General features: G+C 41.1%; 4 long non-coding RNA genes and 1 other non-coding gene across 12 annotated transcripts; 3 read left to right on the forward strand and 2 right to left on the reverse strand.

Moving 5' to 3' along the window:
• Positions 1-7,964: 7,964 nt before the first annotated feature.
• On the forward strand, positions 7,965-17,419 carry LOC108007830 (double PHD fingers d4). Of its 3 annotated transcripts, none has more exons than XR_011605544.1 (5): positions 7,965-7,981; positions 15,964-16,053; positions 16,114-16,887; positions 16,943-17,044; positions 17,110-17,419. It is a non-coding gene; the product is annotated as a double PHD fingers d4 (transcript). The 3 variants fall into 3 exon arrangements; XR_011605542.1 differs by lacking the exon at positions 7,965-7,981 and adding an exon at positions 13,271-13,443; XR_011605543.1 differs by lacking the exon at positions 7,965-7,981 and adding an exon at positions 13,279-13,418.
• Positions 8,950-10,637, reverse strand: LOC139354582 (uncharacterized). Of its 4 annotated transcripts, XR_011605551.1 has the most exons (4): positions 10,498-10,637; positions 10,112-10,433; positions 9,375-10,047; positions 8,950-9,318 (listed from the first exon to the last, which is right to left on the reverse strand). It is a non-coding gene; the product is annotated as an uncharacterized lncRNA (long non-coding RNA). The 4 variants fall into 4 exon arrangements; XR_011605552.1 differs by having other exon boundaries at positions 8,950-9,315; positions 9,375-10,433; XR_011605550.1 differs by having other exon boundaries at positions 9,375-10,433.
• Positions 11,056-12,173, forward strand: LOC139354580 (uncharacterized). The gene is made up of 2 exons (XR_011605547.1): positions 11,056-11,798; positions 11,864-12,173. It is a non-coding gene; the product is annotated as an uncharacterized lncRNA (long non-coding RNA).
• A 1,040-nt stretch (positions 17,420-18,459) lies between the features above and the next one.
• On the forward strand, positions 18,460-22,784 carry LOC139354579 (uncharacterized). Of its 2 annotated transcripts, XR_011605546.1 has the most exons (5): positions 18,466-18,784; positions 21,330-21,419; positions 21,480-22,252; positions 22,308-22,409; positions 22,475-22,784. It is a non-coding gene; the product is annotated as an uncharacterized lncRNA (long non-coding RNA). The 2 variants fall into 2 exon arrangements; XR_011605545.1 differs by having other exon boundaries at positions 18,460-18,809; positions 21,480-22,409.
• LOC139354581 (uncharacterized) lies at positions 19,068-21,320 on the reverse strand. 2 transcript variants are annotated; one of them, XR_011605549.1, is made up of 3 exons: positions 21,009-21,320; positions 19,489-20,936; positions 19,068-19,432 (listed from the first exon to the last, which is right to left on the reverse strand). It is a non-coding gene; the product is annotated as an uncharacterized lncRNA (long non-coding RNA). The 2 variants fall into 2 exon arrangements; XR_011605548.1 differs by having other exon boundaries at positions 19,069-19,429.
• Positions 22,785-23,639: the final 855 nt, after the last annotated feature.

Here is a 23,639-nt window from a genome sequence, read left to right on the forward strand (position 1 = left end):
AAGGTGGTGCAGTTTCTGCAAATTAATCTGCACCACAGCAAGGCAGCATCCGCTGCCCTCCTCACCCGCCTGTTGGTAACAACATCTGTGGCCTATCAACTCCCCTATACAAGCTATTTTACACCAAGGACAAGGGTAAAACCAGAACCTGCATTCTTACAAAAACACACTTTAACACATTTCTTATTCCACAGTTTAGCGAAGGCGACCTTATCACGGTCAGACTGGAGCTAAACGAACACACCCATCACACCATAGCATCATTCTATCTGGCTCACGACCACGAAGGGCCACTACCAAACACCACTACACAAGAACTCATACGCACTCACTCATCTAAGGAACTCATCCTGGGTGGGGACGCTAACTCACACCACACACAATGGGGAAGTACAAACACCAACGAAAGGGGTGAGTTACTCTACGACTATCTCCTTCAATCAAATCTATTCATCTGCAACAAAGGTAATGACCCAACTTTCATCACTAGAAATAGGAGGGAAGTACTAGACATTACTCTAATATCTGATCCCTTACTTAACCAGCTAGACGCGTGGAAGGTGGGGATCGAACACTCATTCTCGGACCACCGATACATAGAATTTACAATAAGTCTAGAACATCCTCCCGCCGAGAACATAACTAATCTAAGATTAACCAACTGGGGATACTATAAAAATCTCCTCAACAGGAACCTACCCGCTCCTCCGACACACATACGCAACCGTCAAGAATTAGATAGCCTAGTTAACACTTTTACTGATATCTGCGGTGAGGCCTTAAAAAGGGCTTGCCCAAGTAGAACAGTCAAAACAAAGCACAAACCCCCATGGTGGAACCCAACCCTAGCGAACCTTAAAAGAGAGTGTAGAACTTACTTCAATAAAGCTAAATACAACAATAGCGAATCCTCCTGGAATCTATATCATTCAAAACTAAGCCTATACAAAAAGGAAATAAGAATATCAAAACGTAGGGCCTGGGCTAACTTCTGCAGTAGCATAGAATCTACTGCGGAGGCATCCAGACTCAGAAGAATTCTAGCTAAAGCTCCAGCTACCATTGGCTATCTTAAAACCAATGCTGATGGCCGGACGGAAAACAGTCAGGAAACCCTTGAACTACTGTTAGACACACACTTCCCTAACAATACCCAGGTAGTGGAGGACCTCCACATAGAGGTGAATCTAGACGACCAGTACTGCCAACATTTCAAACCCTGACCGCATTCAGTGGGCTGTTAACTCTTTTAAGCCCTTCAAATCACCTGGCCCAGATGGGTTCTTCCCGGCCCAGCTACAACGGACATTAGATATGTCCCTTCCCTGGCTGACAGCCATCTTCCACGGCTGCCTTGCTCTAAACCATATTCCAACAAGGTGGCTGGACGTCAAGGTAATCTTTATACCGAAAGCCGGCAAGCCCTCCCACACTAACCCAAAGGACTTCCGCCCGATCAGTCTCTCTTCCTTCTTGTTGAAGACCCTGGAAAGGCTAATTGACACCCATATCAGACTAACCATCGACCATAGCCTACTCTCTGACGCACAGCATGCGTACCGTAAGGGTAGATCAACCGACACCGCCCTCCACTCTCTAGTGTACAGTATAGAACGAGGCTTCCACAATAAGGAATACTCTCTTGCAGCGTTTCTAGACATAGAAGGCGCCTTCAACAACGTCACCCCAACGGCGATCACTGGTGCTCTGACTGAACTGGGCATTGAGCGGCCCATAGTGGGACTCATACACACCATGCTAACCAGCAGGGTAGTGCACTCCACTATGGGATCGGCCCTCTCGACCAGGAATGTCAGTAGAGGAACCCCACAAGGGGGCGTACTCTCACCTCTTCTATGGGTTTTGGTGGTCAACAAACTGCTATCACTTCTAGAAGAGGCGGGCACAAAAGTGGTAGCCTACGCGGATGACGTGGTTATCCTACTGCAGAGCAAGTTCCCGCAAACCCTTTGTAATCTAATGGAGACAGCCCTATCCACCCTTTCCAGGTGGACGGCTGGCTGTGGACTGGGAGTTAACCCGGAAAAGACCGAACTAGTTCTCTTTACAAGGAAGTACAAGGTACCAATTCTAGTTCCCCCAAAACTACACCAAACGCGCCTAACCCTTAGCAACCAAGCAAAGTACCTAGGTGTCATTCTTGACAAAAAGCTCCTCTGGACTGATAACATCCTAGATCGCACACGCAAAGCGGCCATAGCCCTCTTCGCTTGTAAAAAAGCCATAGGGAGGAAGTGGGGTTTCTCCCCCATGATAGTTCACTGGCTATATACTGCAATAGTCAGGCCCATTCTCCTCTACGGAAACATCGTTTGGTGGCCTTCTCTAGATAAGAACTGCAACCTCCGGATCCTTCACAAGATCCAAAGGAGCGCAGAGCTCTGCATCAGTGGGGCGCTGCGCACTACCGCCACCGAGGCACTAAACACAATTCTCGATCTCCAACCCCTGGACCTACTTGCCAAAAGCTGGGCATCTGCAACAGCGCTGAGACTCCGTGAAGCAGCGGCTTGTACAACGGGCTCCACGGGTCACTCCATTATCCTATCAAAACATTCACCCCTACCACGTTATACAGACTACGTCCCACCCATAGTCAACTTCGAAAGAAGATACAAAATTCATATACCCACCCGTTCAGACTGGGACAACCTCCCACATCAATTCGTAAACGCCGTCAACATATACACTGACGGCTCCAAGTTTAACTCCCAAACAGGTGGGGGAGTCTTCTCCCCCGAACTAGACATAAAAGTCTCATTCCGCCTACCAGACCACTGTAGTGTTTTCCAAGCGGAAGTGATGGCAATTCAGGAAGCCACTACCCACCTGAACACGTCTGTACATAAAGACAGTGATATCTTCATATTCTCGGATAGTCAAGCTGCCCTCAGGGCCCTCGACTCCTACACAACGAGCTCAAAAACAATCTCTGAATGCCGCAAATCTCTTAACGAGATGGCCACTCATCTGAGAATCAGCCTCATCTGGGTGCCTGGGCACCGCAACATTGAGGGCAACTGCATAGCAGACGAGCTGGCAAGACAGGGGACAACCGCCGATATCCTTCGTGATAAGGACACGGTAGGGATGCCCATGGCTACCTGCAAGCTCCTTCTCAGGCAGAGATTGTATACTCTTTCCAACAACCGTTGGAACTCAATCTCAATATGCCACAATTCTAGACTCACATGGCCAAACTATAACACGAAAAGAACAAAAACTCTCCTACAATGTAGTAGGGAGGACATCTCCACTCTCCTAAATGCCCTCACGGGCCACTGTCTCATAGGGACTCATGCGACAAGGCTGGGTCTAAGTAACCACGACTTCTGCCGCAGCTGCAAAGAGATAGACGAAGAGGAGAGCATCGAACACCTCCTATGCTTCTGCCCAGCGCATAACCTAAAGCGCTTTCAAACCCTAGGTAGCTACACACTTCCGAACCTTGCGGCCATTCAGGACGTAAGCATTCAAAAACTACTATGTTTCTTAAGAAGAACAGAATACTTCGCGAAGGCAGAAAACCCATGAGCTAGGGAAACGGATATTTCAGAGATCATGTGGTATCACAAGGGGCCCATTGTGGCCTAAGTGAGGGGACTAATATTTAGTCTCCAACCACTCCTACCTAACCTAACCTAACCTAACAAGGTTCTGTGGGGGTGACTTTGTGTTGTTTAAAAACAGCGATAGACAGCAATCGAAATTAGATTGAAAGTTCAGAGAACCCTTCGCTGGCCGAACTCTTGCCCCGGTGGTCTTCATCAGCATTTGGCGATCAGACCCGAAGCGGTGACATTAAAATAGGACATGCTGATCGTCCTGAACAATCCCACTGCCGGACTCGTGTCCGAAGCGCTTAAGGAAGCTTCGGAAGCAACCATGTCCACTCAGCGCCTGCGTGAGGTAGAAATCTACCTGGCCGTGCTTCCTATTTACCCTTGCGTCCAGCGTCCCTTGCTGGAGTTGTCCCAGGCTGCAAAATTTACCAACAGGGACAATATAACATTGATTTTTTTTAATTTTAGAACAAATATTTTACTTACATGTTGACTCGGCACAAAATTCACAAAAATGCGGGACCAAACTCACCGAGATAAATCATCACAATAATCATTAACGCGTCAAACAACGCCAACTCCGGTAGCATTTTCTGTGTTCGTATACTCGCTATTGTCCTGGTTTTACACCAAAATATATGTTCGAATATTCGCTATTGTCCTAGTTTCACACCATGAAAAACTATTTAATGTTCAGTATACTATTTATACTACTGAGTCTCACTCATATAATAATTAGTATAAGCTTAATACTATAAAGTGTTGGCATGAAACTATTTTGTAATAACTTGAAACTACATTTTCTTTATACTACATTAAGTTTTTGTTGAAACCAAAAGTATAAATTATAAACTAAATAGTCAAATATGACTAGTTTAAAAATAACACTACAGGTTTACGCTTTATACTCTTTGGTAGAGCACTTACACTACAAAGTATACAGTTGAAACTAATTAGTGTTGAGTTAATACTTACATTTTTATACTAACTTTAGTATACTTTAGTGTATACTTTTGGTTTTTTTTGGGTGTACGCAGGAATAACTTGGCAACAGTTCCGGCAATTGTTTGAGCAGCGGTACGAGACTTCTGAGACGCCAGCCGCCGTCATTTTAAACCTTCTTAATAGTCGTCCAAGCATCGGTGAAACCTGCCTGTTTTTGCAAGTCGCAGTGTGACGTCACTGTGCACAAAATTGCGTAATTTGAATTTTGAACAAATTTCCATTGTGCAGGTTCTTGGGCACATGGCTAATTTCGACCGGCGTTTGCAGCGAATGATACACACAACGCAAGCGGAGCTGCACGTATTCTCAGCGCTAAAAGAGCGCCCTAATCCATCAAACTGGGAACCAGAGGCGAAGCGAGCTAAGACTGGAGAAATCAAATGTTACCGGTGTGGAAAACTAGGCAACTGGAAAGGAGTGGCGGTCAGCGCAGCCCCGTCATGGAAGAAAAAAAGTAACTTGCTACAGATGTCAGGAGCCGGGACACATAGCCACTAATTGTCAAAAAAAGTTCAGAATACCGGATTGGGAGTAAGAACGGAAAAAAGAGTGGAGCTGTGCGCTATAGTGGAGCCTCAATCGAGTACGCTGGTGAATGGTTAGATGTTTCTAATTACCTTTGATTCGGGAGCTGAGTGCTCATTAATTAGGGAAAGCGTTTCTAATAAGTTAGTTGGTAAGAGGATTCATAGCGTTATTTCTTTAAAGGGGATAGGTACAATACCGCACAAGTTAAATCAAACATTATGATTGATGGCAATTCTCTGGTTGTTTTGTTTCATATAGTACCAGACGAATGTATGAAAATTAAATTTGTAATCGGCAGAAAATTATTGGCTCAAGGGTTTTCAGTAGAAGTCTCCTACGATAATTTTAAAGTTGTTCAAACTAAAGTTGTAAACATTTGTGAAAACGCTCAACCTACTAATTTTGATAAGATTGAAACTGAAATAGTCGAAAATGAAAAAGAAACGTTAATATCATTGCTAAAGCAACATTCTAAAGTTTTAATCGAAGGCACTCCGCAAACGCGTGGGTACTGGGGAAATGCGTATTCGTTTGATTGAATCGACTAAGACTGTGCAAAGGCGACTATACAGGTTTAGTCCAAGCGAACGGGAGTTAGTACGTGCTAAAATTAAAGAATTGATCAAACATAAAGTTATCAGGCCTAGTAACTCGCCATTTGCGAGTACTGCAATATTAGTAAAGAAGAAAAACGGCTCAGCAACACTTTGTGTTGATTATAGAGAATTAAATAAAAATACCGCAGCTGAAAAGTTTCCATTACCGTTAATATCAGATCAAATAGCTAGACTTAGGGGAGCTAAATATTTCACTTCTCCTGATGGGCAGTACGAATTTCTTGCGATGACTTTTGGATTATAAAACGCACCTTCAGTGTTTTTTAGTGAGCTGTATTAAAGACACTCGGCAGTCCTGCTCATTCGTTTGTAATTGTTTATATGGACAATATATTAGTTGTTTCAGAAACGAAGGAAGAAGCGTATGAGCGTTTGAAACTCGTACTAGACGTTTTAGTGAAGGCAGGATTCTCTTTTAACAATTCAAAGTGCTTTTTCTTAAAAACTACAGTTCGCTACCTTGGCTATGAGATACAAGCGGGGGAGATACGTCCAAATCTTAAGAAAATATAATAACTAGTGGCGTTGCCTCCTCCGAAGTCAGTTGCTTCTCTAAGACAATTCATTGGGTTAGCGTCATATTTTCGTCAATTCATTCCGCGGTTTTCTCAACTGATGAAGCCTTTATATTTTCGCACATCTAAAAAGAATAGTTTTGATTGGCAAACACAACATGAACAAATTCGCAGTAAAATCATTAGAGTATTAACAAACAAGCTAAGTCCAGATATACATCATATGAATTAGAAACGTTGGCTGTCGTGAATGCCGTAAAACATTTCCGTCACTATGTGCATGGGAGAAAATTCGTGATTTTTACTGACTGTAATTCAATCAAATCCTCTCGAAATAAAGTCGAGTTGTCACCTAGGATTTATCGTTGGTGGGAGTTTCTACAAACATTTGATTTCAAAATTGAATACAGAGAAGGTAAACGTATGGCACACGTGGACTTTTTATCTATCAGTTATAAATCAGGTACATGAGTCTATCATGCATCTAGGTTGGGAGAAAACACTGTATGAAGTGTACGATCATTACTGGTTTTCGAGTATTGCAAAATATGTTCGAAGAGTTGTGGAGAACTACATTACATGAAGAGTTTCTAAAAGTACGTCAGGAAAACACCCAATTCCAAAAATAAGCATTCCTTGGCACACTGTTCACATAGATACTCGTATATCGGGAAAATTGAGCGGAAAAAGTGATCGTAAAGAATATATTATTGTACAAATCGACGCATTTACAAAATACGTTTATCTATTTCACACCTTTTCCTTGGATGCTAATACCTGTATAAACGCAATTATATCTTCGATTGCCATTTTTGGCGTGCCAACACGTTTAATTGCCGATCAGGGGCGCAGCTTCACGGGCATAAAGTTTGTGCAATTTTGTTCCAGCCAAAAATTACAATTACATCTAATTGAAAGGGCGCAAGTCGAGCCAACGGTAAAGTTGAAAGGGTCATGAGTATGAGTACACTGAAGAATCTGTTGACGGCTGTTGAGACAAGCTCTAGATCGTGGCAGGATGCACTGGGGGATGTACAGTTAGCTCTTAACTGTTCAGTTAATCGTAGCACTAAGTGCAGTCCTTTAGAACTTTTGATTGGTAAAGTTGGGCCTACCTATTAATGATACCGAAGATGAAATTGACAAGATCAAATCGAGGGAGTTGACCGCTAAAAACATGGAGGAGGCCGCTAGATATAAGAAGACCAAATTTGATAAAAATAAGGCTAAAGTAACAAGGTTCTGTGGGGGTGACTTTGTGTTGCTTAAAAACAGCGATAGACAGCAATCGAAATTAGATTGAAAGTTCAGAGAACCCTTTTTGGTGGTCGAGGTATTGGACGCAGACCGATACGTTTTAAAGTCTAAACAGAACAATTGGCGATACAAGTACCCACACGGAAGTTTGCGAAAGTTACCGGAAGTACAAATTCCAGAAGTAAATTACAAAGAACAAAGTCAGTTGGAAAAGCCTGTTGAAAAAGAGAGTGTTTGTGAAGCCATGTGATTGGCGATAGACGAGAGTTGCTTTACAAATGTGTTTGATGAATTCGTGAAGCCAAGTGTTGGGCAATGGACGAGTAATGTATTTGATGAATTAGTGAAGCCAAGTTATGGGCGATGGACGAGTAATGTGGTTGATGAATTTGTGAAGCCATGTTTTTGGGCGATGGACAATTTAATTTGTTTGAAAATGTGTTAAGCCAATGTGTGGCGAAGAATTTAAAAGCTGGTTAGTAAAAGTCTATTATGTATTTTGGTTTACGAATTAACGATTTGAACTGATTAATGTATAATTTGAAAATGTTTTATTGATCTCTTGTTTGGAAATGTAAATGAAAATAAAAAAGGGTTATAAGAGAATATAACAGAGATAAGTTAAAATAGCCTACATGTTATAAATAGAAGTTAAGTAATGTTAATGAACATTATATGGATTTGAGATTATAAGGCTTAGTTCTTCGGAATCATTCAATAAAAATTATAAATTGGAATGAAATTCAGATCTTTATTATAGACAAGAGGACGTGTATATGTCAGGATGGCCGTGTCGGAGAGGAGGTAATTCAGTCTATCGTTAGGCATGATACTTTAAGGTGTAACCATGGGTAAAACTGGTACATACCAGTTCTGGTATGATGGGGACTCAGTTTGCGAACTGAGTTTTTGTGTGGCTTCGTTGCTTTGCTAGGTCTGGTCGCTCCCTTTTTCTTTTTGTCCTAAGCTATAACGTTGTGTACAATTGAGGACTGCTAAAAGGTTAATTATTATGAGGAACAAAGGCAACGAACACTCGTTGCATCAGCCAGAACTCAATGTGGAGCAACAACAAGCAAGCGCCTAACAAGAACCTGCATGGAGAAGGCTCCAATTTAAAGTCTTTTAAAGTTTTTATTTAAAGTTTTTTTTTAGAAGGAATTGCATTTGAACTGCAATTCACACAAAATTTATAGTTTAACATAAACGATAATTAATTTTACAAACGATACAATATAGCAGTCTTACTACATATAGCCTAGTACTCAGATCGGCTAAGAGTTTCACTAGTCGAAAAATCTTATTCTTTGTAGTGTGACCGAAGTTTTCAAAGTTCACCCGCAATGCATGTAGCATGGTCTTACTGTCAAGCAGTTGAGTTGGAAATTTAAATTTAAAAAGGAGGAGTCTGCTGGTACACAAAGAAATTAAAATAAAAATAAATGGAATGTTCAACGAATGTTTTTATTTATGTAAATAAAAAGTTTAAAGCTTCCTTCTCGTCCCACGGATGCTTCGCCATCTATCCCGCTCCACCACAGTCCAACTTCGAGTCTCAATAGGCATATTGGACCTTGAACAAGTGGGAGCCGGATTGGGAACGGCGTTGATCCGTCGATGCTGCAGGAAGTCGTCCAGCATCCTGGCAGTGGCTGGCTATGGCTTCTCCAACTGCTCCTTAGCGGGCGCCCTATTTTCCTCGTCCCTATAGAAGACAGCGGGTCCTCCAGCTCCGCTTAAGCTGCCAAGTAGCTGGTGGTGTCCGGAGTCCTAATGGAGATGTCGTCGGAGATCGTATTACTGGTGGTTCTGCTAAAAAGCTACTTCTATTAGTACAACGCGACCAAATTCTTTTGGCCAGATCTTACTTTCTTTGCGAGGACGCGCCCGGCAGGATGTCCTTGTAGAGATCAAAGTCTCACTCGGCATGTTCCTTCCCACTGGGATTCTCTAGTGGATCTCCTCCAGCACTTCAACTATTCTGCGAATTTGCCCCTTTTGTGGAATTGCTTCCTGTCGGTGAAATCCCGCAATTAAGGGCATAAGCTTCGATTTGGCGTCCTAATTCATCTGCTCTGACCTTCTGAACCAGATAGTATCGATTGAAAAAACGCTAAATTTAAAGTTTCTGCGTCAGTCGTTAAATTATATATGTAAAAACATCGATAGCACCTTGTGGAGCAAAAACACAAGAATCGAAAACCGTTTTTATCTATAATAAGTATAACTGCAATATATTGGTTTCGTCAATATTCATCGGTTGACCCAAAAAAAACTTTGTCATTGAGTTGCACCACAAAAGCTTATGGTTTAGTAGTTCATAAATGTATTGACATATACCAAAATAAACTCTTTTTGTAGGAAGAAATGGAAAAAAAACATTTCGATGACGAAACGATAACAAAAACTGTGCAAAAACCTAGGAACGTAAAGCCTAGTACCCAGATCGGCTAAGAGTTTCACATGGCGAATAATTTTACTCATTGTATTGTGACCGAAGTACTCACGCAACGAATGTTGCCTGGTCTTACTGTCAAGTGGCTGTAAAATATAACATTCTGCTGGTGCACATAAAAATTAAAATTAAAATAAATGGAATGTTTACCGAATGCTTTATTTATGTAAATTAGTAGTTAAAAGCTTCTTTGTCCCACTGATGCTTCCCCATCTTTTCCGCGCCATCTGAATTTCGTCTCCGAATCCAAATAAGGATTGTATTAACATATACCAAAAAAACTGTTTTTGTAGGAGGAAATGGAAAAAAACATTTCGATGACGAAACGATAACAAAAACTGTGCAAAAACCTAGGAACGTAAAGCCTAGTACTCAGATCGGCTAAGATTTTTACTTGGCGAATAATTTTACTCATTGTAGTGTGACCGAAGTACTCACACAACGAATGTTGCCTGGTCTTACTGTCAAGTGGCTGTAAAATAGAAAATTCTGCTGGTGCACATAGAAATTGAAATAAAAATAAATTGAATGTTTACCGAATGTTTTATTTATGTAAATTAGTAGTTAAAAGCTTCTTTGTCCCACTGATGCTTCCACATCTTTCCCGCGCCATCTGAATTCCGTCTCCGAGTCCCAACAGGGATATTGGACCTTGAGGAAGTGGGAGCTTCATTGAGATCGGGGTTGGTGTTTTCACCTCCCTTTCGAAGCCAGCGCGTCCTCCATCACTGCGTTAGCTCCCAAGAAGCTGGTGGAAGTGGGGTCCAGTGGTTCCCCAATGGAGAGCTCGTTGGAGATCTTTCTTAGTACGACGGAACCAAATTCTTTTGGTCAGAATTACTTTTCTTGCAAGGACACGCCCGGCAGGATGTCGATGTTGGGAGCGAAGTCGCACTCGGCGTGTTCCTTCCCAGTGGGATTAAAATATTCTGCGGATTTGCCCTGTTCTGGTATTGCTTCCTGTCGATGGAGTCCCACAGTAATGGGCAACAGTTTGGATTATACACCCTTCCCATACAGTCCATCGGTTAGAAACTGTTGGGATTTTTGACAAATGTGAAACTCCGATTCCCACAAGGCACATCCACCATCTACCATCCGATAACAGCTGTCAGATCAGCTGTGGCTAATAAAAACACAAGCAAAAATTGTTAAAGTTGATTTGCCAGACCAAAATGGACAATTTACCAACTATTTTGGCTGTTGTACAACAGCAAAATCTGAAGTTTAATCAGCTTTTATTGGCAGCCAATTCAGAAGAACGCGAATTATATTAAACAAGAGCGATACGGGACATTTTGGGAGAAGGATATACCGGAAAACAACGACGAGTTCTTCAAAGAGTGCTTTCGTATGGAGAAGAGTACCTTTTCGTTTTTGGTGGACCGACTTGGTGTTTTGCGGAAGAAGGACACCAACTGGCGAAATGCCATTCCTTTTGAAAAGCGGATCGCTATAGCCTTGTACACCTTGGGATCATCAGCGGAATATCGTTCCATCGGAGACTTTTTGGAGTTGCACAGAACACTGTGTGCAAAATTCTCCACGAATTTTGCTTGGCACTTATGTTTGAGTTTGCCAGCGAGTTCATGTCACCGGACTATATTACTCCAGAAAAAGTGGACAAGTGTATCAAAGGATTCGAAGCAATTGGATTTCCCCAGTGTCTAGGTGCAATTGGTAAGATATAAATTCATTAAATCAGTTTATGGTCTTAGCAATGTACAATGTGCAGTGGTTGTCACATCGAAATAAAACCGTCAGCAGCAGAAGCAGTCGATCACCACAACTACAAAGGCTGGTACTCAATAGTACTATTCGCTCTCGTAGATTACAGGTAAACTGCCTTCTTCTAAGAGCTCAACAATGTTCTAAACGCACTGTATTTTAAATTTACTACAGATACAGATTTACCAATGTAAACATCGGCTCTGCTGGGCGCTACAACGACTCCACTATATTTCAAAAGTCGAGCCTGGCAAGGAATATGGTGTCTTCTCCGATTCTTCAGTCGTTCTGGCTTGCTGCATTTTGCACAACATTTCAAATGAGCACAACAGCGCTATAAATGAAACTTGGCTGCAAATGACCTACGCGAACAACCAAATCGGACTAATAAGTCTGCAGATTTCAGCCAACCTGCAGAAAAAATAAGAGCAGCTATTTCCCAATGTTGTCTAAATGGTAACAAATAAAGTTCATAAAATATAAATCTGTTTGTTTTTTATTTAATTATAATATCACATTTCATTTGGTCTATTTATTATAAATTATAAATTTATTAGGAATTCGTTGATATTCTTAAAAGCTCCAACAAATCCGATTGGAATTTTGCTTGGCTGTCTGCCATTCTCGACAATATTTCTAACTGCGCTCTCTGCTCCTCCAGTCTTTCTCGAGCTATCTCCACAAGCTCCGACTTGTGGTTCACCTTAGCTCGCTTAGCAGGGGGCGCAGTGCTGCCTGAGCGTTGACTGCCGCTGCAGGTAAAGGCTTCCCTTTCATCTGGACCTACATCCAAGAGCTCCACAAAGTTTTTTCTAGTATATGCAATAAATAAGTTTTTAAGATCATTTTAAACCAAAAATATAAGTGTGGGGACATACTCCCGTTCTCCAAGGTGTTCTGCTCCATATTGTGGATGCGGTATGCGCCTAGAAACGAGTGGACCAACTCATAATGCTGCCACGCGGAAGGAGCGCCACAGCTTGGCCCCATTTTATTTTTTTCCTGCCTGCAAGGAATAATATTGTTGAGTGGATTTCCATTATGTTGTTGCGCTCATATAAGTTACCTGTACTTTTTGGTCAGGTTCTCTATTTTTGTCCGGACGTCCTTGTAGGACACATCAAACCCAGCTTCCATTAAGGTCTGGGCTATCTGGGAAATTTTCGGAACGGCAAAACCTTATGGGCCATCCGTTCAACGGATGGTAGATGGTGGTTGGATCTCTGTGGGAAGACCCTATTAGGCGTCCTTTTTCATCTACAATGACCCCTTGGTCGTTTTAGGAATTTTCCTTCCATTTTAAATTTTTAAAGTCCACACCGCCAAAGTGTAATTTTCTTATCGAAATTCACTTGCTAAATCTTGTATTTTTTCTGTAATTTCCTGAGCTCATATGAGTACTGCGCTGAAAAACAGACCCGAAGAAAAACGTTAGTCGCTAAATACTTAGCTTAAAAACGAAAAATTATTTATTATTATTATTATATTAAATTATAAAGACGAAATACACTATAAAAATATATGTATGCCAGTGGTGGATTAAAAACAGAGAGGATTTGGGTATAAGGTAGTACATATATAGTTTACGGTATATGTAGTAAGACTGCTCTCTTCTTATTGTATCGTTTGTAAAATTACTTATCGTTTATGTTAAACTATAAATTTTGTGTGAATTGCTACTCTCGTAAATATATACTGAATAATACATTGGAATATAGAAACGATTTGGGTGAGCGGTCCAACTTTTCGCTGCAGTAAGTTTAATCTACTTTTCCCTGTTTTTTTCTACACGTGCATTTCTTATAGCCTAGTACTCAGATCTGCTAAGAGTTTCACTAGTCGAAGAATCGTATTCTTTGTAGTGTGGCCGAAGTTTTCTAAATTCACCCGCAATGAATGTACCATCGTCTTACAGTCAAGGAGCTGAGTTTGTTGACAAACTGAAAAAAAATTTAAGAAGATTCTGCTGGTGCACACAGAAATTCAATTAAAATTAAATGGAATGTTCAACAAATGTTTTTATTTATGCAAACTAGTAGTTTAAAACTTCCTTCTCGCCCCACGGATTCTTCGCCAACTTCCCCGCGCCGTCTGCTGCAAATGTCCGAATCCCAATAGGAATATGGGACCTTGAAGAAGTGGGAGCCAGATAGGGAACGGTGTTGTTACGCTGATGCTGCAGGAAGTCCAGCATCCAGCATACTGTCAATGGCTGGTAATGGCTCCTCCAACTGTCCCTTGAGGGCGTCCCTTTTCCCTACACCGTTTAGAAGCCAGCGTGTTCTCCATCTCCGCTTAAGCTGCCAAGTAGCTGGTGAAGGTGGAGTCCTGTGACTCCCCAATGTAGAGTTCGTAAGAGATTGTGCTGGTGGTTCTGCTTAAAAGATACTTCTATTAGTACAACGTAACCAAATTCTTTTGGCCTGAACTTACTTTCTTTGCGAGAACACACCCGCCAGGATGTCCATGTAGGGAGCAAGGTTCCACTTGGGATGTTCCTTCCCACTGCGATTCTTTAGTCAATCTCCAGAACTTCAAATATTCGGCGGATTTGCCCTGTCGTAGTATTGTTTCCTGTGGGTAAAGTCGCACAAAAATGGGCAACAGCTTGGAATGGGCGTCCATTTTTATCTGCACTAACATTCTTCCGGCGTTTTTGGGTTGTTTTTTCCATTTTTAATTTATTTTTCCACAACGTTTTTGCACAAACACCGCCAAAGACAAAATTTCTTATTCTTTGGGCTGTGACTAAGGGCGCTCGCTAATCTGGTATTTTCTTAGCTCATCTGAGTATCAAGCTGTAAAACAGACCCGACGAAAAGGGTTTGCCTCTCGCTCACTCCTATGGTTAGCTCGCGGTTTTCGTCGATGTGAGTACTAGGCTTATGGAGGAAAACGTCGTTGAAGCGGATAATGGTCGCTGAAGCGAAAACTCCCTATAAGTGAATAAGGTATAGCGCCCATGAACCAACCAAAACTGGGGCACCAACCGCCTTTTGCGATGCCCGAAATGAAAAGGAGTACGATGTAAGCATTAACCTGCTGGTACAGCGTTGCCCTATCTAAGTTCTTTTACATTTTTGCCTTATTACCGGTAACTAAGAATAGTATTTTATTCATAAATGCGTTGCCACCTTAACCAGATAGTATCGATTGAAAAAACGCTAAATTTAAGGTATCTGCGTCAGTCGTTAAATTATATTTGTAAAAACATCGATAGCAGCTTGTGGAGCAAAAACACAAGAATCGAAAACCGTTTTTAGCTATAATAAGAATAACTGCAATATATTGGTTTCGTCAATATTCATCGCTTGACCCAAAAAAAACTTTGTCATTGAGTTGCACCACAAAAGCTTATGGCTTAATAGTTTATAACTGTATTAACATATACCAAAAAAACTGTTTTTGTAGGAGAAAAAATAACATTTCGATGACGAAACGATAACAAAAACTGTGCAAAAACCTAGGAACGTAAAGCCTATTAATCAGATCGTCTAAGAGTTTCACTTGGCGAATAATTTTACTCATTGTAGTGTGACCGAAGTACTCACGCAACGAATGTTGCCTGGTCTTACTGTCAAGTTCTGCTGGTGCACATAGAAATTAAAATAAAAATAAATGGAATGTTCACCGAATGTTTTATTTATGTAAATTAGTAGTTAAAAGCTTCTTTGTCCCACTGATGCTTCCCCATCTTTCCCGCGCCATCTGAATTCCGTCTCCGAATCCCAATAGGGATATTGGACCTTGAGGAAGTGGGAGCTTGATTGAGATCGGGGTTGGTTTTTCCACCTCCCTTTCGAAGCCAGCGCGTCCTCCATCACTGCGTTAGCTGCCAAGTAGCTGGTGGAAGTGGGGTCCAGTAGTTCCCCAATGGAGAGCTCGTTGGAGATAAAAGATAAAAAAATACTACTATTAGTACGACGGAACCAAATTCTTTTGGTCAGAATTACTTTTCTTGCAAGGACACACCCGGCAGGATGTCGATGTAGGGAGCGAAGTCGCACTCGGCGTGTTCCTTTCCAGTGGGATAAAAATATTCTGCGGTATTGCCATGTTCTGGTATTGCTCCCTGTCGATGGAGTCCCACAGTAATGGGAAACAGTTTGGATTAGGGATCCTTTTTCATCTACAATGACCTCCTGGGCGTTTTTGGAATTTTCCTTCCATTTTTAATTTTTAAGGTCCACACCGCTTTTGCACGACCACCGCCAAAGCTTAATTTTCTTATCGAAATTCACTTGCTTAATCTTGTATTTTTTCTGTAATTTTAGTTATAATAAGGATAACTGCAATATATTGGTTTCGTCAATATTCATCGCTTGACCAAAAAAAAACTTTGTCATTGAGTTGCACCACAAAAGGTAATGGTTTAATAGTTTATAAATGTATTAACATATACCAAAAAAAAACTGTTTTTGTAGGAAGAAATGGAAAAAACAAAAAAAAACCTAGGAACGTAAAGCCTAGTACTCAGATCGGTTAAGAGTTTCACTTGGCGAATAATTTTACTCATTGTAGTGTGACCGAAGTACTCACGCAACGAATGTTGCATGGTCTTACTGTCAAGAGGCTGTAAAATATAAAATTCTGCTGGTGCACATAGAAAATAAAATAAAAACAAGGAAGAACGCTATAGTCGAGTACATCGACTATCAGATACCCGTTACTCAGTTAAATAGAGATAAGCAAGCAGCAAAGCGAGATTAAAATGCGCCACCTACCGACGGAATACAGATTTAAGCGTTATGGGCGTTAGAGTGGGCGTGGGAAAGAAGAACGCGATTTATATTAAACAAGAGCGATACGGGTCATTTTGGGAGAAGGATATACCGAAAAACAACGACGAGTTCTTCAAAGAGTGCTTTCGTATGGAGAAGAGTACCTTTTCGTTTTTGGTGGACCGACTTGGTGTTTTGCGGAAGAAGGACACCAACTGGCGAAATGCCATTCCTTTTGAAAAGCGGATCGCTATAGCCTTGTACACCTTGGGATCATCAGCGGAATATCGTTCCATCGGAGACTTTTTGGAGTTGCACAGAACACTGTGTGCAAAATTCTCCACGAATTTTGCTTGGCACTTATGTTTGAGTTTGCCAGCGAGTTCATGTCACCGGACTATATTACTCCAGAAAAAGTGGACAAGTGTATCAAAGGATTCGAAGCAATTGGATTTCCCCAGTGTCTAGGTGCAATTGGTAAGATATAAATTCATTAAATCAGTTTATGGTCTTAGCAATGTACAATGTGCAGTGGTTGTCACATCGAAATAAAACCGTCAGCAGCAGAAGCAGTCGATCACCACAACTACAAAGGCTGGTACTCAATAGTACTATTCGCTCTCGTAGATTACAGGTAAACTGCCTTCTTCTAAGAGCTCAACAATGTTCTAAACGCACTGTATTTTAAATTTACTACAGATACAGATTTACCAATGTAAACATCGGCTCTGCTGGGCGCTACAACGACTCCACTATATTTCAAAAGTCGAGCCTGGCAAGGAATATGGTGTCTTCTCCGATTCTTCAGTCGTTCTGGCTTGCTGCATTTTGCACAACATTTCAAATGAGCACAACAGCGCTATAAATGAAACTTGGCTGCAAATGACCTACGCGAACAACCAAATCGGACTAATAAGTCTGCAGATTTCAGCCAACCTGCAGAAAAAATAAGAGCAGCTATTTCCCAATGTTGTCTAAATGGTAACAAATAAAGTTCATAAAATATAAATCTGTTTGTTTTTTATTTAATTATAATATCACATTTCATTTGGTCTATTTATTATAAATTATAAATTTATTAGGAATTCGTTGATATTCTTAAAAGCTCCAACAAATCCGATTGGAATTTTGCTTGGCTGTCTGCCATTCTCGACAATATTTCTAACTGCGCTCTCTGCTCCTCCAGTCTTTCTCGAGCTATCTCCACAAGCTCCGACTTGTGGTTCACCTTAGCTCGCTTAGCAGGGGGCGCAGTGCTGCCTGAGCGTTGACTGCCGCTGCAGGTAAAGGCTTCCCTTTCATCTGGACCTACATCCAAGAGCTCCACAAAGTTTTTTCTAGTATATGCAATAAATAAGTTTTTAAGATCATTTTAAACCAAAAATATAAGTGTGGGGACATACTCCCGTTCTCCAAGGTGTTCTGCTCCATATTGTGGATGCGGTATGCGCCTAGAAACGAGTGGACCAACTCATAATGCTGCCACGCGGAAGGAGCGCCACAGCTTGGCCCCATTTTATTTTTTTCCTGCCTGCAAGGAATAATATTGTTGAGTGGATTTCCATTATGTTGTTGCGCTCATATAAGTTACCTGTACTTTTTGGTCAGGTTCTCTATTTTTGTCCGGACGTCCTTGTAGGACACATCAAACCCAGCTTCCATTAAGGTCTGGGCTATCTGGGAAATTTTCGGAACGGCAAAACCTTATGGGCCATCCGTTCAACGGATGGTAGATGGTGGTTGGATCTCTGTGGGAAGACCCTATTAGGCGTCCTTTTTCATCTACAATGACCCCTTGGTCGTTTTAGGAATTTTCCTTCCATTTTAAATTTTTAAAGTCCACACCGCCAAAGTGTAATTTTCTTATCGAAATTCACTTGCTAAATCTTGTATTTTTTCTGTAATTTCCTGAGCTCATATGAGTACTGCGCTGAAAAACAGACCCGAAGAAAAACGTTAGTCGCTAAATACTTAGCTTAAAAACGAAAAATTATTTATTATTATTATTATATTAAATTATAAAGACGAAATACACTATAAAAATATATGTATGCCAGTGGTGGATTAAAAACAGAGTGTTTCGCTTGGGGTTGATCTCGGATCTTGTCAAAGAGAAAATAAAATGATTGTGGGAAAAGGTTTTAATCGGCCGTCATTATTTTGACATACAACCCGTTTCGCAGAGATGTGCTCTGTGGGATTTGGGTATAAGGTAGTACATATATAGTTTACGGTATATGTAGTAAGACTGCTCTCTTCTTATTGTATCGTTTGTAAAATTACTTATCGTTTATGTTAAACTATAAATTTTGTGTGAATTGCTACTCTCGTAAATATATACTGAATAATACATTGGAATATAGAAACGATTTGGGTGAGCGGTCCAACTTTTCGCTGCAGTAAGTTTAATCTACTTTTCCCTGTTTTTTTCTACACGTGCATTTCTTATAGCCTAGTACTCAGATCTGCTAAGAGTTTCACTAGTCGAAGAATCGTATTCTTTGTAGTGTGGCCGAAGTTTTCTAAATTCACCCGCAATGAATGTACCATCGTCTTACAGTCAAGGAGCTGAGTTTGTTGACAAACTGAAAAAAAATTTAAGAAGATTCTGCTGGTGCACACAGAAATTCAATTAAAATTAAATGGAAAGTTCAACAAATGTTTTTATTTATGCAAACTAGTAGTTTAAAACTTCCTTCTCGCCCCACGGATTCTTCGCCAACTTCCCCGCGCCGTCTGCTGCAAATGTCCGAATCCCAATAGGAATATGGGACCTTGAAGAAGTGGGAGCCAGATAGGGAACGGTGTTGTTACGCTGATGCTGCAGGAAGTCCAGCATCCAGCATACTGTCAATGGCTGGTAATGGCTCCTCCAACTGTCCCTTGAGGGCGTCCCTTTTCCCTACACCGTTTAGAAGCCAGCGTGTTCTCCATCTCCGCTTAAGCTGCCAAGTAGCTGGTGAAGGTGGAGTCCTGTGACTCCCCAATGTAGAGTTCGTAAGAGATTGTGCTGGTGGTTCTGCTTAAAAGATACTTCTATTAGTACAACGTAACCAAATTCTTTTGGCCTGAACTTACTTTCTTTGCGAGAACACACCCGCCAGGATGTCCATGTAGGGAGCAAGGTTCCACTTGGGATGTTCCTTTCCACTGCGATTCTTTAGTCAATCTCCAGAACTTCAAATATTCGGCGGATTTGCCCTGTCGTAGTATTGTTTCCTGTGGGTAAAGTCGCACAAAAATGGGCAACAGCTTGGAATGGGCGTCCATTTTTATCTGCACTAACATTCTTCCGGCGTTTTTGGGTTGTTTTTTCCATTTTTAATTTATTTTTCCACAACGTTTTTGCACAAACACCGCCAAAGACAAAATTTCTTATTCTTTGGGCTGTGACTAAGGGCGCTCGCTAATCTGGTATTTTCTTAGCTCATCTGAGTATCAAGCTGTAAAACAGACCCGACGAAAAGGGTTTGCCTCTCGCTCACTCCTATGGTTAGCTCGCGGTTTTCGTCGATGTGAGTACTAGGCTTATGGAGGAAAACGTCGTTGAAGCGGATAATGGTCGCTGAAGCGAAAACTCCCTATAAGTGAATAAGGTATAGCGCCCATGAACCAACCAAAACTGGGGCACCAACCGCCTTTTGCGATGCCCGAAATGAAAAGGAGTACGATGTAAGCATTAACCTGCTGGTACAGCGTTGCCCTATCTAAGTTCTTTTACATTTTTGCCTTATTACCGGTAACTAAGAATAGTATTTTATTCATAAATGCGTTGCCACCTTAACCAGATAGTATCGATTGAAAAAACGCTAAATTTAAGGTATCTGCGTCAGTCGTTAAATTATATTTGTAAAAACATCGATAGCAGCTTGTGGAGCAAAAACACAAGAATCGAAAACCGTTTTTAGCTATAATAAGAATAACTGCAATATATTGGTTTCGTCAATATTCATCGCTTGACCCAAAAAAAACTTTGTCATTGAGTTGCACCACAAAAGCTTATGGCTTAATAGTTTATAACTGTATTAACATATACCAAAAAAACTGTTTTTGTAGGAGAAAAAATAACATTTCGATGACGAAACGATAACAAAAACTGTGCAAAAACCTAGGAACGTAAAGCCTATTAATCAGATCGTCTAAGAGTTTCACTTGGCGAATAATTTTACTCATTGTAGTGTGACCGAAGTACTCACGCAACGAATGTTGCCTGGTCTTACTGTCAAGTTCTGCTGGTGCACATAGAAATTAAAATAAAAATAAATGGAATGTTCACCGAATGTTTTATTTATGTAAATTAGTAGTTAAAAGCTTCTTTGTCCCACTGATGCTTCCCCATCTTTCCCGCGCCATCTGAATTCCGTCTCCGAATCCCAATAGGGATATTGGACCTTGAGGAAGTGGGAGCTTGATTGAGATCGGGGTTGGTTTTTCCACCTCCCTTTCGAAGCCAGCGCGTCCTCCATCACTGCGTTAGCTGCCAAGTAGCTGGTGGAAGTGGGGTCCAGTAGTTCCCCAATGGAGAGCTCGTTGGAGATAAAAGATAAAAAAATACTACTATTAGTACGACGGAACCAAATTCTTTTGGTCAGAATTACTTTTCTTGCAAGGACACGCCCGGCAGGATGTCGATGTAGGGAGCGAAGTCGCACTCGGCGTGTTCCTTTCCAGTGGGATAAAAATATTCTGCGGTATTGCCATGTTCTGGTATTGCTCCCTGTCGATGGAGTCCCACAGTAATGGGAAACAGTTTGGATTAGGGATCCTTTTTCATCTACAATGACCTCCTGGGCGTTTTTGGAATTTTCCTTCCATTTTTAATTTTTAAGGTCCACACCGCTTTTGCACGACCACCGCCAAAGCTTAATTTTCTTATCGAAATTCACTTGCTTAATCTTGTATTTTTTCTGTAATTTTAGTTATAATAAGGATAACTGCAATATATTGGTTTCGTCAATATTCATCGCTTGACCAAAAAAAAACTTTGTCATTGAGTTGCACCACAAAAGGTAATGGTTTAATAGTTTATAAATGTATTAACATATACCAAAAAAAAACTGTTTTTGTAGAAAGAAATGGAAAAAACAAAAAAAACCTAGGAACGTAAAGCCTAGTACTCTGATCGGTTAAGAGTTTCACTTGGCGAATAATTTTACTCATTGTAGTGTGACCGAAGTACTCACGCAACGAATGTTGCATGGTCTTACTGTCAAGAGGCTGTAAAATATAAAATTCTGCTGGTGCACATAGAAAATAAAATAAAAACAAGGAAGAACGCTATAGTCGAGTACATCGACTATCAGATACCCGTTACTCAGTTAAATAGAGATAAGCAAGCAGCAAAGCGAGATTAAAATGCGCCACCTACCGACGGAATACAGATTTAAGCGTTATGGGCGTTAGAGTGGGCGTGGGAAAGAAGAACGCGATTTATATTAAACAAGAGCGATACGGGTCATTTTGGGAGAAGGATATACCGAAAAACAACGACGAGTTCTTCAAAGAGTGCTTTCGTATGGAGAAGAGTACCTTTTCGTTTTTGGTGGACCGACTTGGTGTTTTGCGGAAGAAGGACACCAACTGGCGAAATGCCATTCCTTTTGAAAAGCGGATCGCTATAGCCTTGTACACCTTGGGATCATCAGCGGAATATCGTTCCATCGGAGACTTTTTGGAGTTGCACAGAACACTGTGTGCAAAATTCTCCACGAATTTTGCTTGGCACTTATGTTTGAGTTTGCCAGCGAGTTCATGTCACCGGACTATATTACTCCAGAAAAAGTGGACAAGTGTATCAAAGGATTCGAAGCAATTGGATTTCCCCAGTGTCTAGGTGCAATTGGTAAGATATAAATTCATTAAATCAGTTTATGGTCTTAGCAATGTACAATGTGCAGTGGTTGTCACATCGAAATAAAACCGTCAGCAGCAGAAGCAGTCGATCACCACAACTACAAAGGCTGGTACTCAATAGTACTATTCGCTCTCGTAGATTACAGGTAAACTGCCTTCTTCTAAGAGCTCAACAATGTTCTAAACGCACTGTATTTTAAATTTACTACAGATACAGATTTACCAATGTAAACATCGGCTCTGCTGGGCGCTACAACGACTCCACTATATTTCAAAAGTCGAGCCTGGCAAGGAATATGGTGTCTTCTCCGATTCTTCAGTCGTTCTGGCTTGCTGCATTTTGCACAACATTTCAAATGAGCACAACAGCGCTATAAATGAAACTTGGCTGCAAATGACCTACGCGAACAACCAAATCGGACTAATAAGTCTGCAGATTTCAGCCAACCTGCAGAAAAAATAAGAGCAGCTATTTCCCAATGTTGTCTAAATGGTAACAAATAAAGTTCATAAAATATAAATCTGTTTGTTTTTTATTTAATTATAATATCACATTTCATTTGGTCTATTTATTATAAATTATAAATTTATTAGGAATTCGTTGATATTCTTAAAAGCTCCAACAAATCCGATTGGAATTTTGCTTGGCTGTCTGCCATTCTCGACAATATTTCTAACTGCGCTCTCTGCTCCTCCAGTCTTTCTCGAGCTATCTCCACAAGCTCCGACTTGTGGTTCACCTTAGCTCGCTTAGCAGGGGGCGCAGTGCTGCCTGAGCGTTGACTGCCGCTGCAGGTAAAGGCTTCCCTTTCATCTGGACCTACATCCAAGAGCTCCACAAAGTTTTTTCTAGTATATGCAATAAATAAGTTTTTAAGATCATTTTAAACCAAAAATATAAGTGTGGGGACATACTCCCGTTCTCCAAGGTGTTCTGCTCCATATTGTGGATGCGGTATGCGCCTAGAAACGAGTGGACCAACTCATAATGCTGCCACGCGGAAGGAGCGCCACAGCTTGGCCCCATTTTATTTTTTTCCTGCCTGCAAGGAATAATATTGTTGAGTGGATTTCCATTATGTTGTTGCGCTCATATAAGTTACCTGTACTTTTTGGTCAGGTTCTCTATTTTTGTCCGGACGTCCTTGTAGGACACATCAAACCCAGCTTCCATTAAGGTCTGGGCTATCTGGGAAATTTTCGGAACGGCAAAACCTTATGGGCCATCCGTTCAACGGATGGTAGATGGTGGTTGGATCTCTGTGGGAAGACCCTATTAGGCGTCCTTTTTCATCTACAATGACCCCTTGGTCGTTTTAGGAATTTTCCTTCCATTTTAAATTTTTAAAGTCCACACCGCCAAAGTGTAATTTTCT

The sequence above is a fragment of the Drosophila suzukii genome, unplaced genomic scaffold, assembly GCF_043229965.1.
Source record: "Drosophila suzukii unplaced genomic scaffold, CBGP_Dsuzu_IsoJpt1.0 scf_10, whole genome shotgun sequence".
Classification (NCBI taxonomy): Eukaryota; Metazoa; Arthropoda; class Insecta; order Diptera; family Drosophilidae; genus Drosophila; species Drosophila suzukii.